The following is a 19,260-nucleotide window of genomic DNA, read 5'->3' as shown; positions in this document are numbered from 1 at the left end:
TTTCCACATTTTGAGATTCAAAAATATTTAATGGTGTACATGTAGCATTTAAAGTTTTATAGTAAGACATTAAAAATAACTTTCAAATTTATCACATTTATCTGAGGAGTATAAAATAGTTGTGCCTGTTTTGCATGCTACAAAAGACTTATCAGTGACGCTCGAATAAAAAAAAGTTATAAAAAGGCCAAATCAAGTTCGAAGTTGACGAGCATTGAGGACCCAAAATTCCGAAGGTTTTTTTACAAATACAGCTAAGGTAATCTATTCCTGGGGTGGAAATCTTTAGTATTTCAAACAATTCAAAGTTTTTTTAACAGTTATTTTATAAATATTACCATGTCAATGATAATTCATGTCAACACAGAAGTGCTGACTTCTCTCGTGGAGGAAACCTCGACCAACAGTGGCATCTACTCAGTGGATTTTATACGTCAGACGCCCGTTTCGTCTACAAAAGACCTAGCAATGACACTCGAATCAAAAAAGTAAAAAGGCCAAATAAAGTAAGAAGTTTAAGAGCATTGAGGACCCAAAATTCCGAAAGGTTTTGTTAAATATAGCTAAGGTTATCTATTTTTGGGTGTAGAAAATAGAAATTTAGCGTACTTTGTTGAATTTTAAAAATATTTGGTAAAATAAAAAAAAAATTTGTTAAAAAAATAACAACATTTTTAAACAAAAATTAACATTTTCATTCTTCTTTTTTCATTATTTAAGACATTCATTAAAAAGTTTGTTATTGATAAAACATATACAACAAACTTCTGCACCACCTTTTTCATTCCAAAATCATTAAAATATAATTTTTCTTTAAATCAACACAATTTATCTAAATTGACTTCTAGAAATACAAAACTCATAAACACGTAAAATGGATTTACCTTCTAACTTTAATTAATTTTAAATTGTAATATTTTCTTTTAAATATTGTCAACCAAGCCTTGCAAGTCGATGCAGAAAACATGTTGAACTTCAAAGATGGAACTAAAATGACAGAATACTGTTGTGTGAGTAATTGCCATCAATTTGACTCCTGACTCCATCGTTATCAGTTAAATACTTTAATAGTTACATTTGTTAAAATTTCATCTCGGAACTAAACTTGGCATTGTGAATTGGGATTTTAAGGTTTTTTTACAATCCAAATCAGAGAGGGTTGGCACCATGGATCAAAGTTTAACATAGAAACCTTTTAGAAATGCATTAACATTGCTTTTTTTTCAGAAACAATCTTCCACATTTAAACAAAATCTTGCACTAAAGATACTAGGATGATCCTATACTAATTAGTATTGTTATAATTTATAAGTTTATTTTTGCCAAACCAAAATAATATGAATGACCACCGTATTGCAACATAATAGAACACATATGATAAATACAAAAATACAGCTTATAATAAACCATCTCAAACATTAAAATCAAATGCTGTACAATTTTTAGCGTTTGGTGTTTTTTATTTCATAAAAAATAAAAATGGACACCACTGCGGAACATAATTAAATATAGAACCATATTGGAAATGCATTAAATAGCTACTTCTTTGAAACGGATAAACATTAAACCAAATCTTGAATAAATGATACAAAGGTTGATCATAAACTATATTTGAGTATTTGTTAAAAATCTGAAACCCAAGATGGTTGTCACCATGGAACACAGTTTAACGCAGACCCAAGGAGAAAGACATTCAAACCAAAGCATGCACAAATGTTACTAGGGTTGTGAACACATACTAAATAGACATTGTAGTTAAGCCCACACATTCAATTCAAATAAATACCTGTAATTATGGCTAAAAGGGAACACACATAGGGGGTAATACCTCCATAATATTACTATTTGTATCATACACATCGTGCAAAAGTTCCTAAGAACCGTTTCTCAAACCAAACTTTTACTATCCACACTGATCAGTATCCACACTTATTATTAGAACAAAAGAAAAAAAAGTGATAACTCAATCTGTATTTGTATGAGATGCAATCCTACATTGCAAAAAGAAGCACTCCAGAAAATGTGTTGTATGGTTCGTTTGGTTTTCCAAGAATAGTAGCAAATCCTCCAAAAAGTATTCTCACTCATACTTTGTCACCTTTCTCAAGCAAAACTACAAAAGTTTGACTCGCCATACTGTAGTTGTCCTCATCGGAGTACATGGCAACCAACTGCACGCCATTTCGTACTATTTCCGTGTGCTCTTCGTGACCCTCAACGTTCATTATTGAAACAGACAGGAGATACAATCCCCTGATTGGAGCCATGAAATGACCGTCACTTGAATCGTATGCATTTCCTTCATTGGTGATTATTCTATCGAATTCAACGGGGGTATGGTTCTCCAAAACTGCGTTGTGTGTTAAGGTTGTAGAAAATGCTATTCTTTGAGAATCTTCACCTGAATCAGAACGGTGATAATTTCAATGATAAATAGTATTACTAAATTATCGTATAGTTACATTTTTTCAATATTTAAGGAATGACTGTAACGGGTAATTTAAAAGACTAGTGTGCACTACATTTTTGAGGTTATTTCAAATATACAGAAAAAGAATTACAGTCTTTTTTTATAATTTAATTATAAATTCCATTTTTAAGAAGTAAACCATGAAAAAACGTTGATGACGTCACGGTCACATGACAAAATTATGTCTATGAGCTGATAGACAAAATCTTTCATCCAATCAGAAGACGTGTTGCATCCGAAATTAAGTTCATCATAAAAAAATTTAATATATGCAACCGCCACATCAAGGGAGCATCGTTTGCCATTTCATGGTGCAAAAACAAAATGGCTGATATGATAATTGGTTTGCTGTATATGTTGCATTATCATGGATTAAAAACGTTTTTTACCAATCCAAGCTTAAGCATGCGTAGAATAACTAGGAAGAATAGATCATATATTTATCAATAATTGATAAAAAAAAAATAGATATCTGACTTAAATAAAAAAAAAATATAAGCTCTGTCTATTTTTCTAACAAAAATAGTCTGTTGTATTGCCACAAGCATACTGTAAATGTTTAATGACAATAAAAATTGATTTGAATTTGTGTTATTACAAGAAGTTTGTCCTATAGAGTATCCATGACAAATGATATTTATCCTGTCGTCGTATATGAATGAGATTAACGGACTCAATTTTTGCATGGCAAACCAGATGATGAACGTGTTTACGTATATCTGCAAAATCGTGTTGAAATGAATAAACGTTGTCTGATATTTTTTTTATTTTAAGTATGAACTTTGTTGTTTGTGTTATATTTTCTGTCAGTGACCGAAGTGTAGGCCTTCAGAACTGGTTTAAGCGATCAGTTTCGTTGGAAAATCAGGGAAGTTTTATATGTTTGCTCCATGTATTATATTTGACATGCTCTGTTCTTAACTTCTTCCAAGTAAAATGTTTACCTTTCAAAATATTAGTTTATCCTGATTTTTTTTACATAAATTGTCATCCTGCCTTTTTTTTTTTTGCAAAGTTGCTCATCCTGCCTTTTTTTTTACTCAAAACTCCTGTCCTGCCTTTTTCAAATTTCATCTTAGCAGCCCCCCCCCCCCCCCCCCCCTTCCTATAAATCAAATGGTAGATCCTTAGGATAATAAAAATCTGACTTTTTACTGCATACATAAAAAGTTTCGCACTTGCACAAGTTGAATTTCAAACTATAAATCAATCAATATTTAATCGGTTATTAACTAATTTAATCTCATACCCATCATTTCTTTCACATATTGTTCAGGATATTGATAATCACCTAAGCATTGGTGATACCATAGTTCCAGAATAACCACGATATAAACACATTTATTAAATGCCATATTTATGAAAAGGTTTTGTCTGCTTATTGCGGTCAAGTTTCTTGAAGATATAATTGATAGATAATAATTTTGACTAATGGGCAATCGTCACTCAAATAATATCAATTTGGTCAATTTGAGACTGACTCGTCGAGACTATGGTCCGTTGACTTAATGTTGCATGTGGTTTCATGGAAGATTAATTCATTGAAAGAGTTTAATTATTTTATATCGAGAGAATTTGTTATCTCCGTCGTCAGAGGCGCAAGATTGACTGGTGAATTAATTAGTACTTACCACCACTAATATCAATTATTATACTTCACGTAAAAATGCCAGATTTTGATTGGCTCATACGATTGAGATAATTTATTCGATCCCATGGTTCAGCGGGAGACAATTTTTTGAATGTCACCCTCGTGCAGACCAATCAAAATCGATAATTTAAAGGAAAATGAATTGAATTTACATCAATAATTTTAAGGACAATGCTCAAGTTCTGCGTTTTGGCCTCAGAACTTTTTCATAGCATGTTAAAATAAAAGATACATCTTGCTTTAATTTTGTTGTTTTTCTAATAACTGTGACGTTGTTATGTATATGACGTCATAGTTAATTACTTTCAAATTAAAATTTAAAAGACAGTAATGACAGAACATTCAGTATAATAAATTTAATAACACATAACTGAGATTGACAGTGTTTTCTGGTGGTAACAATCTGCTCTATCACCCTCTCAGCTACGTGTTATTTATATATTACTTTATTGTTTGATCGACGAAATATCTGCATTTTAAGATTAAGGTCATAGTTACTAAGAAAAATCCAAATTGAGTGGCTTCCGGATGTGAAAACAAATAGTTTTTATCCGCTTACAATCTTACTTGGTTAAAATAAGATGAAGATCCCTATTAATTTTGACGTCACATCATATTAGGACAAAGTCATAAATACTAAAAATAGACCGAAATGTTTGCTTAAAAGTGCTTTCCAGATGCTAAATTAAATATTTCATATCGGAACGTAGCCTTATTTGAATATGCACCCTATCCTATAACTATTTGCTTTATCAATAAGAAAGTTATTAGTGTTATTAGCCTTTTTGAAATTGTAACAACGTATACTGTATATACCGTACAGTATGCTGCAGTATGCTATTAGCTTATTAAAGCAGTAACAGGTTTTGCTAGACATCCGTAATTTCCGTTGCAGGAATGCTTACTGATTTGTTTCGGAATTAGGTCATCACTTCCAGAACTGCTTCCAATAATATCCAGCCATTGTTTACTTTTCACCAGCAATCAGCACTTAAGCTACATCTATACTTGTGTTTCCAGTAGTCTTAATTTATATAGTAATGGCATTATTTCAGGTATAGCTTATGAACTTGAAATTACTGGTAATATCTAACGATAAAAGACCAGTTAATGGTGCTTTTGAGATAGCACGTGGTGGGCAGTGTTTTCATTACCATTATACTCTTACGAAAATGTTCCATTTGGATAAAAATGATCGACAAAGAGTTCTTTCATATTGATAAAAATGAACTATTTAATCCGCCCGTCTATGTATTGTACGTGGAGCCGTTACTCATTTGTTACTAGTGACGTTTGTTTAAATAAATTTGAAAAATCCTTGAACTACACAGTTGAAGATTTAAACGTGCTTTTAAACCTTCTTCTAGGGCCTATCCTTTTTTTTTAAAAGAAGCATTAATGAGATGCATACATTCCTTGAAAACGGGATATATTCAGATCATTACCGACATTTTTGTGATTATAAGTTTGCAAGAGAGATAACTCTTCATGAATCCTGATTTGTTAATTTGATATTTTGAATGATAAATAATTTTGATTGCATACATTTGATTTTTTGTTTGAAGGATCAACCATTTTGCCTGCATAACCTTGTATAACAACGGTTATGAAAACAGTAAAATACGATAATGGACCTAGAGGTAAAATGTGGAAAATGGTGAAAAATTCGGAGAAGATATCATTATATGGATGGTACTGTAAATCTTGGACTGATCTACAAGGTGTAATATAAATTATAATATAAAACACCTGATACCAGTTGCAACCGGGACATTTTTTCGTATTCACGAACATATTTGAATGCTTTGGCGTTAGTAGGGGAAAGACTCCTGAAATATCCCTAGACACAGACATTTTATGAATGCGCCGCTTTAAAGCCTTTCCCTGGGGTGATTTGCTGGGAAAAGTGTCATATCAAATTTTGTGGAAAGGATATATATTCTTTTCATAGGAAAAATGCAACGAATTGGAAGATTGTGTTTATCACTATAAGCATGATAAGTTAAAACAATAACGCGAATAAACATGATAAAGGAAAGCAACAAAATTACACCTGACCACCAGGCACCACACATCCTAAACATTTATGATTACAATGCCTTTGCCTATACTTTCATGTACATGTAAAATGTGTATGATAATAAAGAGTTCAGCACCACTCAAATAGTATGATGATGAATATATATAAGGATTATTTTGAATTGAAGAGAATTGAAGAGAACCAATGCAACTGGTCAATAGCAATTAAGCATTATAAAATTTGTAATGATATTCAAAGTTACAAGATGACTGCTGGCTGCATTAGTGATGGCATCACATAGGAAAGAAGAACTTTTGCATTTAAACAAGTATTATGAATTTTTTGGTATTTGTAAATCGTTTACTTTAAACATGTTAAAACAAGTTGAAGTCAATGTAGAACATATTTTAGCTTTTTGATAAATACAAAAATGTACATGTACATGTAGTTGAAACATCTGCTGAGGAAATCACTTAACAACTAATGTATTTTTAATTAAGGATTTGACTCAGTAATGCTTTATCATTTTTATGCTTTTCCTGATGTTGATTAATTTTAAATTACTGGTAGTCCAAAGGATGATGACTTAAAAGCATGTTAGATTGGATTTATTTTTTGCCATAATTCAAACTCACTTTCAATTTTATCACTTATATATTTTGAAAAAAAGGCTTTTTTTAGTTCATTTTAATCATAAGCGTAAAATCAAGAACATCGATCCCTCTGTTTAGTTCCCTTGTGATGATATAGAAGGGGATCAGGTTTGCACTCCATTAATTAAATCATTTGTCTGTCTGTCCACATTCAGTCCAGCAAATCAGTTTTTCACTTTTTTTTTCTTTGTGCTTGAAGATATTGATTTGATATTTGGTGTATTGTTTTATCATGACAAGTTACAGATCAACTTTATATTTTGTTCTGGTGTGATGATTTTGTGCAGAGTTATGGTCCTTTGACTTTGAAAATTCATTCAAATAATCAGTTTTCCACACGTCATGCATGAAGACATTGAATGGATGATTGGTATATAGTTTCATCATGACTACATGTAGTTACAGATCACATTTAAATTTTGTTCTGGTCTGATGATTTTGTGCAGAGTTATGTTCCTTGAACTTAATAAATTAATGAAGATATTGAATGGTTATAGTTTAATTATGACAAATAACCATGGTAACAGATCAAGTTTAAAATTTTGTACCTGTTTGATGATTTTGTGTAGATTTATGGTCCTTGGACTTAAAAAATTCACTCAGATAATCAGTTTTCCTCACTTTTCTTTCTTCATGCTTGAAGATATTGAATGGATATTTGTTATAAAGTTTACACCATGACTAGTTACAAATGTATAGATCAAGTTAGCATCAAAACAATCAATCTTGCATTTTGTTCAAGTACAATGGATTTTAATCAGTTGGATACTATGTATTGCTACATGTTTATGCAATGCTCTTCTTTTAAAATGAAATTTTACTTGATTATGTATGAAGATTATCTTATGAGGATAAACATTTAGCTAAAAAAAAACAAATTGCAAGAAAGATGGCAATGAAAGGGGCCAAGTAGCCTAGGCCTTAGGGTTGCATGTCCTCATTACTGGATCTGCCACTGACATTAATGCACAGTAGATTTTTGTTAATTTAAATTTCAATTCTATGATTATTAAACTAGAATTGCAATCTAAAAAAGAATTATTTCAATGTAATGCATGGAATGTATCAATAGGAAAATGCTATTAGTTACAAATGTACATCTTTAAGTGTGTGCAAATTTCTAAAATTGTATATATTTTTAGTAAAATTGATAAATTAATTGTATTGTTTTACATATTTAATGTGATACTACATTTTGTAGAACAGATTTTATATATCATGTATATATACTTGAACCATTGATATGATAATGAAAATAACATGTAGATATAGTCATTTTAATATTTTTGAAGTTTGTCATACAGCATGTACAGTCAGGGGTAATACTTTTTAAACAAGTGTTTTTTTTATTTACTGGTTTATATGTAAACTATTTTGGAGGTAGAGTATTATCCCTTAGAAATTTAGTAGTGTAACAGTTTTACTTATATGTATATAAGTTGAAAAGTCTTACTTTTTTTTTATTCTTGAAATTTTCTTGTCAGACTACGTTGAGCAATTATCTGCATGTATCTTCATGCTTTATTAAGAAGGGGGGCTGTCATCACACATACATTTTTATTAATTTCAGAAATTCTTACTGAAAAGATCTGCTTTACTAAATTACAAGTTAATTTTACATGGTTTTTCTTTAAAAAAAGGGGAAAATCTTACCATCCATTTCTCAAAAACATGTAAATGTGGAAATTGATGCCTAATTTCCAGACAACTTTCACATATAACTGGCCAAGATATACAATCTATGCATCGGTAGAGATCAAGGTTTTCAATTCCACAATCCTGGCATTTAAAATTGACTACTGCTTCTTTTTCTTTTGCTGCAGACACCAGCTTCTTGCATAATTCTGACCAATGGTTTAAACGTTGGAACTTGGCTTTAGCATATTCTTAAAAAAAAGTACTAAAGTATTTGGTACTGTAAGTATAAAAAACAACCTAAAAATATCAAAATTAAATTAAATTCCAATTAGACAATCTTTTGCATGATATTTATACTTAATGAATAATTACAACACATATTTTACAGTCACCTTCATCAATGATGTTAACACATTTGCACCTTTTAAAAAATACCAATAAAATTATGATGACAGAATATGCAGAATTATCAATTTTTTTTTATACCATTTTTTGGTCAACTTTCAAGTTCTTTCTGGCTTAAAAAATTCAATTTTATAAGCCCGTTTACAGAACATTCGTTTTATTGTATATTGTTGTTTGTCTGTCCGTCTTTAATCAACACGTCTGAGAATCACTCAAAAAAGGCTTAAACCTTTGAAACTTGAAACTTTGGTGAATGGTTTATATCTATTAAGATAAGCTTCCTTTATTTTTTAATACATTTCTGATATGATATTGATGAGTTATGGACATTTTTTCATTGAAAAAATGAAGGGCATATAATGCACTCATGGCACACCTCTTTATTCATCTTATAACCCATAATTCTACTTTAAGGAGATCATAAATGCCACTTTAAAATAATAACACTTCACATACTATTTTTAGGGTCAACTGTAAAAGGTGTTTCATGCTCATTGTTCAGCTGTACATCACCATTTCTTTCTGGTTCATTGTTCATCACCTGTGCATTTATAGTTTCATCTTTATCATTTTTGGCACCAGCAGTTTTATCAATTGATGATAAAGGTTTGTATGACTTAGTTATTGTTTTCTTTTTCCCATTTTGATGGACTACAAAAGTGCATGGCACCTTTCTTTTCTTTATATGAGACATCTAAAAAATAAATAATTAAAAATCATCAAACTAAAAGTACAATTAAATTATCAATTTGTATTTATAGAATATATATTATATATAAAAATATCAGTTTCTTTTTGTATTGTTTGATTGCTGTCTCATTGACATATTCCTCTGTTTTTTAGGCAATTCGTTGTGTTCATATGTCATGTTACTCAGTCCAAAAGTTGCTAAGTTCAAAATTTGAAAAAAAAACAGTGGTGTAATGCTACTAAGAATAAACAACTTATGCTTGATTATCTCCCCTTTCAAAATTTTACCATTTACAATTAAAATATATTTCTGAATTTTCATTGATAAAATAAATTTAATAAGTATTCTTAAAAGATTTGATATATTTCTGAATTTTATTTCATTATACATTATAGAAGGTTGTATTAAATTATCATATCTAAACATTTTGACTAAAATGTTTACTTACAATATAAATTGAATGGACCTTTAATTACATCAGTACTTGGTTATAAATCTTCGTACTGAAAATATATCAAATTCTTAAGGTCACTATCATTGTTTGCCTTTCATACATATGGTCATATCATATGTTTTCGTAGTCATATGTTTTCGAACTATGCATGCTTTTTCAATGGAAATCGTGACGTCATAATGCATTCTTAATATAACGAAAACCTATGAGACGATGATATATATATATTATGGTGTTAGCGCTGTATAACCTCAGATAATCCAACAGAGAATGTCTGTCATATAAAGTTGTCACAGGTTTAGACACACTTATATATATATCTATAATACTAAAATAACAAGGTCCATTTTGTTAGCCTTCATGACGTAAACACGACAAATCAAAGAATTTGACTTATACATAACTTATATAGGACAATGGTGTTGATTAAAAATTACATCAGTCCAACCCTTTTGTTTTCCACATTATAGATATTGCCAATGATTAACAAGTGCCATGTGGAATCAGATACCGATACCAATGGTATATGTCACATGTATGTATTTTCTGTATCTTCCTCCAAAAAGAGCACTATCTGGTACCATATCAAAAATATGTTGCTCCTAGTGCAAAATGTAAATCCTATTTAAAAAGTGCTTGATTACCTCCCCTTTCATAATTTTATAATTTAATTACAATTAAAAAACATTTCCCAATTTTATTGGATAAAATAAATAAGCAAATAGTTTCTTTAGTGCTTACTTACCAATACATGTAGTATTAAATTAATTGGACCTTGGATCACATGAGTTCACAGTAAACTATCTTCAATCTAAAATATCATTCAGTAAATTATAAAGGTCACATTCAGTTGCTGTTATTTTCATTTATGATATATATATATATATAAAATGACTGAATAATAGCCAACAATAAATCTTACGGAGCGATGGATCATATAATTATGATACAGTACACTACAAAATACAATATATAACCAGTCTAAAAGGGTACAACATCACCAACAATATATATATATGTATACATATATGTTGTTTGTGCTGTATTTAGACCCCTCTACCAAGAAATTTGTTTTGCATGCACACGTATAAAAATTGCGGTTTTTATCCAACGCAATCATAGGTTTGAACGTTGTTTTCAATTTAGACTTGTGTATACATATATGTACATAGTAAATTTGCTGGTTGGTTCTTTTTATAGACTTCTATATATACATATATATATAAGTTTTAACTTTCACTGCAGACCATGTACTAACCTCTACTTGTCTCTTGTATTGTTCAGTTACTGACTCATTGACATATTCCTCATATATTTTTTGTTTGTATTTCTTGGAAAACCACTATATTCTTTAAGCAATTAAAAGTTTGAATTTTCTCTGTAGACTTTATACTGACCTCTTCTCGTCTCTTTTGGTATTGTTCAGTTGCTGTCTCATTGACATATTCCTCATATATTTTTTGTTTGTATTTCTTGATAAACCACAGTGGTCTAAAATATTTTTATGCAATTAATATTGTAATGATATCCTTTTACTTTTTTTCTACCATGTGACAAAAGATACTTAGCCAAAAATGTTTATTCTGTTTTCAAAAGAACTAAAAGAACTGGTGTAATGCTACTTCTAATGGAACAACTCTTGATTATCTCCCCTTTCAGAGTTTTATCAATTAGAATTAAAATTTATTCCTGAATTTTGTTTGATTAAATGAATAAGTAAAAGTTCCTATATATTTGACTTCAATGCCGCAACTTACCAATACAAATGTAATAACAACTTAATGTGGCCTTGAAACACATGACATCAGTACACAGTAGTTATTAGCTCTTCAAACTGAAAATATAATTGAATTATTAAGGTCACATTCATTTTCAGATACTGAAACCAATAGTATATATCAAATGTATGTATTTTTATTTTCTATATCTTTCTCCTTTTATAAGAGCACTCCCTTGTACCATATAAAAAAAATATTGCTCCTAGTGCAAAATGTAAATCCTATTTAAAAAGTGCTTGATTACCTCCCCTTTCATAATTTTATAATTAAATTACAATTAAAAACCATTTCCCTATTTTATTGGATAAAATAAATAAGCAAATAGTTACTTTAGTGCTTACTTACCAATACATGTAGTATTAAATTAACTGGACCTTGGATCACATGAGTTCACAGTAAACTATCTTCAATCTAAAATATCATTCAGTAAATTATAAAGGTCACATTCAGTTGCTGTTATTTTCATATATGTATGTATATAAGTTATAACTTTTTCTGTAGACTATCCACTGACCTCAACTTGTCTCTATTTGTATTTGGTTAGTTGCTGTCTCATTGACATATTCCTCATATTTTTTGTTTGTATTTCTTGGTCAACCACTATTTCTTTATACAATTTATAGTGCAATGATGTCATGTTACGTTTTGCCTAAACCAACGTTGCTATTAGTGCAAAATGTTCATATACATTGCAAAGGAAATTAAAGAACCTTAGTGAGTGCGCTCACATACCCCACGTCCCCACATTCTCATTGGAGAAATAAAATAAGTGTAAGAAAAAAAAATTGTATCAGAAAAAAAATTGAATCATAATTTCCTGTCAATATGCACATCTACATAGTATGTCCATATTATCTACACAGTTTCATGAAATTCTGTTGTGTGGTTTGAGAGGAGTTGCGATGACAAAAGGTTGCAGTAGTATATTGGGCAAATAAGTTCAAAGGGGCGTAACTCATGGAAAAAAAATTGAATCGTAATTTCCTGTCGATATGCACATCTACGTAGTATGTCCTTATTATCTGAAAAGGTTTCATGAAATTCTGTTGTGTGGTTTGAGAGGAGTTGCGATGACAAAAGGTTGCAGTAGTATATTGGGCAAATAAGTTCAAAGGGGCGTAACTCATGGAAAAAAAATTGAATCGTAATTTCCTGTCGATATGCACATCTACGTAGTATGTCCTTATTATCTGAAAAGGTTTCATGAAATTCTGTTGTGTGGTTTGAGAGGAGTTGCGATGACAAAAGGTTGCAGTAGTATATTGGGCAAATAAGTTCAAAGGGGCGTAACTCATGGAAAAAAAATTGAATCGTAATTTCCTGTCGATATGCACATCTACGTAGTATGTCCTTATTATCTGAAAAGGTTTCATGAAATTCTGTTGTGTGGTTTGAGAGGAGTTGCGATGACAAAAGGTTGCAGTAGTACATTAAAGTAAATAAGTTCAAAGGGGCGTAACTCCTAGAAAAAAAATTAAATCGTAATTTCCTGTCGATATGCACAACTACATAGTATGTCCTTATTATCTAAAAAGGTTTCGTGAAATTCTGTTGTGTGGTTTGAGAGGAGTTGCGATGACAAGAAATAGGACTGACGGACTGACGGATGGACAGACGGACAGATGGACAGACAGACAGACAGACGGACGGACAGACGGACGGACAGGTCAAAAACATTTTACCCTCCGCAACTCGTTGCGTGGGGTATAATAAAAGCACTGATATGATGCTACTTGTAATGAAACAAGTACCTTTTAAATATCTCCCCTTTCAAAATTATATCATTTACAAATGAAATACACTATGAACAAACTAGTAGACATTCCTATACAATTTGACTACAATGTTTACTTACCAATAGGTATGACTTGCCCTAGCCTTCAACTACATCAGCGCATAGTATTATTATATCTTCAAACTAAAAAAAAACAAACTGTAAATTAGAAGGTCACTTTTATTTTGCTACAAATTATTTTCATATATATCTAAAAGTTTGAATTTCTCTGTAGACCATGTACTGACCTCTACTTGTCTCTTTTTGTATTGTTCAGTTGCTGTCTCATTGACATATTCCTCATATATTTTGTGTTTGTATTTCTTGGTAAACCACTTTATTCTTTATACAATTAATATTGTGATGATATCATTTTACTTTTTGTCTACTAATAGAACGGGTGTAATTCTACTTCTAATGGAACAACTCTTGATTATCTCCCCTTTCAGAGTTTTATCAATTAGAATTAAAATTTATTCCTGAATTTTGTTTGATTAAATGAATAAGTAAAAGTTCCTATATATTTGACTTCAATGCCGCAACTTACCAATACAAATGTAATAACAACTTAACTGGGCCTTGAAACACATGACATCAGTACACAGTAGTTATTAGCTCTTCAAACTGAAAATATAATTGAATTATTAAGGTCACATTCATTTTCAGATACTGAAACCAATAGTATATATCAAATGTATGTATTTTTATTTTTCTATATCTTTCTCCTTTTATAAGAGCACTCCCTTGTACCATATCAAAAAATATTGCTCCTAGTGCAAAATGTAAATCCTATTTAAAAAGTGCTTGATTACCTCCCCTTTCATAATTTTATAATTTAATTACAATTAAAAAACATTTCCCAATTGTATTGGATAAAATTAATAAGCAAATAGTTTCTTTAGTGCTTACTTACCAATACATGTAGTATTAAATTAACTGGACCTTGGATCACATGAGTTCACAGTAAACTATCTTCAATCTAAAATATCATTCAGTAAATTATAATGGTCACATTCAGTTGCTGTTATTTTCATATATGTATGTATATAAGTTATAACTTTTTCTGTAGACTATCCACTGACCTCAACTCGTCTCTATTTGTATTTGGTTGGTTGCTGTCTCATTGACATATTCCTCATATTTTTTGTTTGTATTTCTTGTCAACCACTATTTCTTTATGCAATTTATAGTGCAATGATTTCATGTTACATTTTGCCTTAACCAACGTTGCTATTAGTGCAAAATGTTCATATACATTGCAAAGGAAATAAAAGCACTGATATAATGCTACTTGTAATGAAACAAGTACCTTTTAAATATCTCCCCTTTCAAAATTATATCATTTACAAATGAAATACACTATGAACAAACTCTAGTAGACATTCCTATACAATTTGACTACAATGTTTACTTACCAATAGGTATGACTTGCCCTAGCCTTCAACTACATCAGCGCATAGTATTATTATATCTTCAAACTAAAAAAAAACAAACTGTAAATTAGAAGGTCACTTTTATTTTGCTACAAATTATTTTCATATATATCTAAAAGTTTGAATTTCTCTGTAGACCATGTACTGACCTCTACTTGTCTCTTTTTGTATTGTTCAGTTGCTGTCTCATTGACATATTCCTCATATATTTTGTGTTTGTATTTCTTGGTAAACCACTTTATTCTTTATACAATTAATATTGTGATGATATCATTTTACTTTTTGTCTACTAATAGAACGGGTGTAATTCTACTTCTAATGGAACAACTCTTGATTATCTCCCCTTTCAGAGTTTTATCAATTAGAATTAAAATTTATTTCTGTATGTTCTTTAATAAAAAAAAATAAGAAAACATTTTTATACAATTAGACTATAATGCCATCTAACCAATAGTAATAAATAAATTAGACAGAGTTACATGACATCAATACATAGTAAAGCTCTTCAAACTGAAAATAAATAAAGGTCATCTTTTTGCTGTAGATTTATATATATGTATATATAAGTAGAAAATGTTTATGAAAACTTTATGTTGACCTCTACTTGTCTCTTTTTGTATTGTTTGGTTACTGTTTAATTTTCACTTACTGCTCATATTTTAAGTTGTATAACAGAAGGGGGTTTTACATGTAAACCACTCTATTGTATTCCATTTATTTTGCAATCATATATTTATATATTTAGCTCTATTTGTCTCTTCTGTGTGAGTAACTATTGGTGCTAATTATTAATCCTATTCATAAGAATAAAAAAAGCACTGATGAAATGCTACTTTAAAGGAAAGCTTCTGATTATCTCCCCTTTAACAAATTTTATCATTTACAATTCAGTATATTTCTAAAAAAAATAATTTTTAAATAAAAAGTTTACTAAAATGTTCACTATAATAATTATAATTATAGATTTACTGACCCATAGAACCAGAAAAACCTAAATTTATGTAAGGGTTTTCAGACAAATTTCCTATTAAATATTCCTATTGGATTTATAATAGTATAAAGGCTTGTTAATTTATAAGCCATTTATTTTGTGTCATATAGCTTTGATGTTTAATGTAAAACTTTTTAATTAGAAACTAAATTGTACAAGTCTTTAAATATATTTTTGTTTTTCGAAATTGTGAAATTTTTTTATTCACCCCCTCTCTTACTTTAGGTATGGCATATACCTATTTTACCTAAAATACTATCAACCTATCCATAACTTTAAACAATTAAGGCCACAAGTTCTATCTTATATTAATTTCCATGATCTTAAATTATTTTTAAGGATTTAAACTTTGCTAAATTTTTGTCATCATCTCTAATTGACTAGGTTAGGAATGAAAGTTTATTCTTATAGTTTGGTTCCAGTTTCGTTGTAAAAATAAAGTGAGATAAGTAGTTAGGATTCATTTTTCTTTTTATGTTTTTATTGTCAAAATCCAGAAAAGTCATGTTTTCACCGAGATGGTTTCGGTATTGTACACGCCCCTACCCTACCGGAAGTGTACCATTACTATGTTTGTTTGGCAAAATAAACAGAATATTACGTTTTAAGTTAATTTTGTTGCATTCTAATTCGATTTTTGTTATCATTTTAAGCCCAAACGGATACTTTTAATTGAATTTCAGATACCATTATTCTGTAAATTTAATTATTAAAGTTCACATTCCTCAAAATGAGATCGTTCAAAGTTATTTTTTTGAAATGAAAGAAAACCTCGAGGGTCCGGAGGGGAGGGGGGGGACTGGGATGGGTCATGATATTCCTTGCTTTTGAGGGTCACCCATGCTATTTTCAAGCTGTAAATAAATCGTAAAATAAAATATTTTTGGAGCAATCTGGGACTATTAACGTGTTAGTATAAGTCTCAGGAGGAATAGAAGACACTGGAGAACTTTAAAATAAATATTCAGGCTCTATAATGTGCTTCCAGGAAGAAATAAAAGAAAATAAAACGGAATCACAAAAATTGATTCTTGCTTCAAGCATGGCAAGTAAAAAATATCGTTACCATCCCTTCACAACATTTTTACTATCTCCTTAGTATGTCGAACAGTCGAAAATTCAATCTAAATGTTTGGTAATTGTAAACAAAAGTCCTGATAACACAGTAAATCAACTAGTTTTCTTTAAAAAAAAAAACAAACAGCATTGCTCATAAATTTCAATTTTGTCTCATAATTTGCAGCGTAAAATTAATCAAAAACTAGACTAATATTGTGCGTATTGCTCTTTTATATATTAACCCAAGGTGTCAGTACATGTAGTTAATCTATCTACCTTTTAAAATGTAAAACTACCAAATTTGTTAAAATGGCCGCAGCTTTCTTCTTGTTCAAGTACCACGTTCTTTCTAAAACAGCAAATGAGAGTGTTTCCAAAATCTTTAAATAAGCTAACAGCACACTGTACAGTATATACAGTATAATTTGTTACAATTCAAAAAGAAAGCGAGTGTTTCCGAAAAGACATTTCATCTTCGAATAAGCTAACAGCATACTGCAGCATACTGTACGGTATATACAGTATACGTTGTTACAATTTCAAAAAGGCTAATAACACTAATAACTTTCTTATTGATGAAGCAAATAGTTATAGGATGGGGTGGAATATGTAGTCACATGAAGTGAGAGGAAGATCCCTGTAGGGTTTGACGTCACTTTGTCTAAAAGTCCAGGTCAAAGTTACAAAAACTTGTTAAGTATGTACTGCAGGACGGGAGATGTATGTACTCGGCTACACAATAAATGGTTGTACAGTATAAGATATATATATTTTTTTTCTTAATTTGTTAATCAATCTACCTTTAGCTTGTTAGTAAATAAGATGATCATAGATACCAGGCTAACATTTTGGTCGATGCCACTGCTGGTGGAGTTTTTATTCCCTGAGGGTATCACCAGCCCAGTAGTCAGCACTTCTGTGTTGACATGAATTATCATTGATATGGTGATAATTATAAATTAACTGTTAATAAAACTTTACAATTTTGAAATACTAAGGCTTTTTTACCTCAGGAATAGATTACCTTAGCTGTATTTGGCAAAACTTTTAGGAATTTTTGGTCCTTAATGTTCTTCAACTTCGTACTTTATTTGGCCATTTTAACTTTTTTGATTCGAGCGTCACTGGTGAGTCTTTTGTAGACGAAACGCGCGTCTGGCGCAAATACAAAATGTCAATCCTGGTATCTATGATGAATTTATTTGTACGCCAGACACGCGTTTCGTCTGTAAAAGAATGATCAGTGACGCTTGAGTAAAAAAATAGTTAAAGCGGCAAAATAATATACGAAGAAGAGCATTAGTGACTTAGTTTATATATACTAGTACCTTTTTCTGTTAAGTTCATATGAATGATATATCTAGTTGTTATCTAAAACAGATAACACATCATTATCACAGTGGACTACATATAAATATTGCAAGATAGAAAATGTATTGATCAGTACTATATGTGAGTATAAAATACCATTAGCAGAAAAAAAAATCATTAGATTAAAAACTCGTATAACTTGTAGCATCATTTGATTACTATACCATTTTATTATTTTCGAACTTATTTTACATCTGATGGTATACGTGACGAGTACGTTTTACTTCTATGGCGGACTAGGACAAAAAGTCAGGTCTTCAATCCCGATAAGCATTCAATTTGCATTAGAATGACTGTTGCTTTCGCTACGTCTGGTGTCAAAGCTTTCTTAAAAAATGTAATGGGGATATACAAATTATGCATACGTGAGTAAGGTAAGTTCTACAAAGTGGGTTGACGGCTTAGATGACGAAGACAAATTGAGCATTTTTGAGTTAGATACATGAACGTTAGACAAGATACATTTGTAGGTCGAAAGCTTGGCGGTAAATGAGATGTGACTTAGGTAGCTACCATTTGATTTTTAAGGGGGGGGAGGGGGGGGGGGCTAGGATGAAATTTAAGAAAAATAGGCAGAACAGGAGTTTTGAGTAAAAAAAAAGTCAGGATGAGACACTTGTTAAATAAAAGTCAGGATGACAATTTAGGTAAAAAAAAAGTCAGGATAAACTAAAAAAAAAAAAAAAGGCAGGACCGAATAGAGTGGAAAATAAAAAAATTACATCCTAGCCCCCCCCCCCCCCCCCCATAAAATTCAAATGGTAGCTCCCTTAACCACAAATGAGACAACAATCAATGCACCAATAGAGGATAAAAACCAGCGAAAACTCTTAGTATTATATTTGATTACATTACGCTTCACAGCAAATCCA

At 30.4% G+C, this 19,260-nt stretch overlaps 1 long non-coding RNA gene across 3 annotated transcripts; it reads right to left on the bottom strand.

Annotated features, from left to right (window-relative positions):
- Window positions 1-8,453: 8,453 nt before the first annotated feature.
- On the bottom strand, window positions 8,454-17,381 carry LOC127729898 (uncharacterized). 3 transcript variants are annotated; one of them, XR_007994889.1, is made up of 11 exons: window positions 17,294-17,381; window positions 14,950-15,012; window positions 14,448-14,513; window positions 14,082-14,158; window positions 13,616-13,678; window positions 12,106-12,171; window positions 11,740-11,816; window positions 10,728-10,793; window positions 9,977-10,031; window positions 9,294-9,531; window positions 8,454-8,680 (listed from the first exon to the last, which is right to left on the bottom strand). It is a non-coding gene; the product is annotated as an uncharacterized LOC127729898 (long non-coding RNA). The 3 variants fall into 3 exon arrangements; XR_007994888.1 differs by lacking the exon at window positions 17,294-17,381 and having other exon boundaries at window positions 14,950-15,811; XR_007994890.1 differs by lacking the exons at window positions 13,616-13,678; window positions 17,294-17,381 and having other exon boundaries at window positions 14,950-15,811.
- Window positions 17,382-19,260: the final 1,879 nt, after the last annotated feature.

Source organism: Mytilus californianus, unplaced genomic scaffold (genome assembly GCF_021869535.1).
Source record: "Mytilus californianus isolate M0D057914Y unplaced genomic scaffold, xbMytCali1.0.p SCAF_2, whole genome shotgun sequence".
NCBI lineage: Eukaryota > Metazoa > Mollusca > Bivalvia > Mytilida > Mytilidae > Mytilus > Mytilus californianus.
Note: the sequence above shows the minus strand (reverse complement) of the source record. Positions and strands in the feature narration are given on the sequence as shown.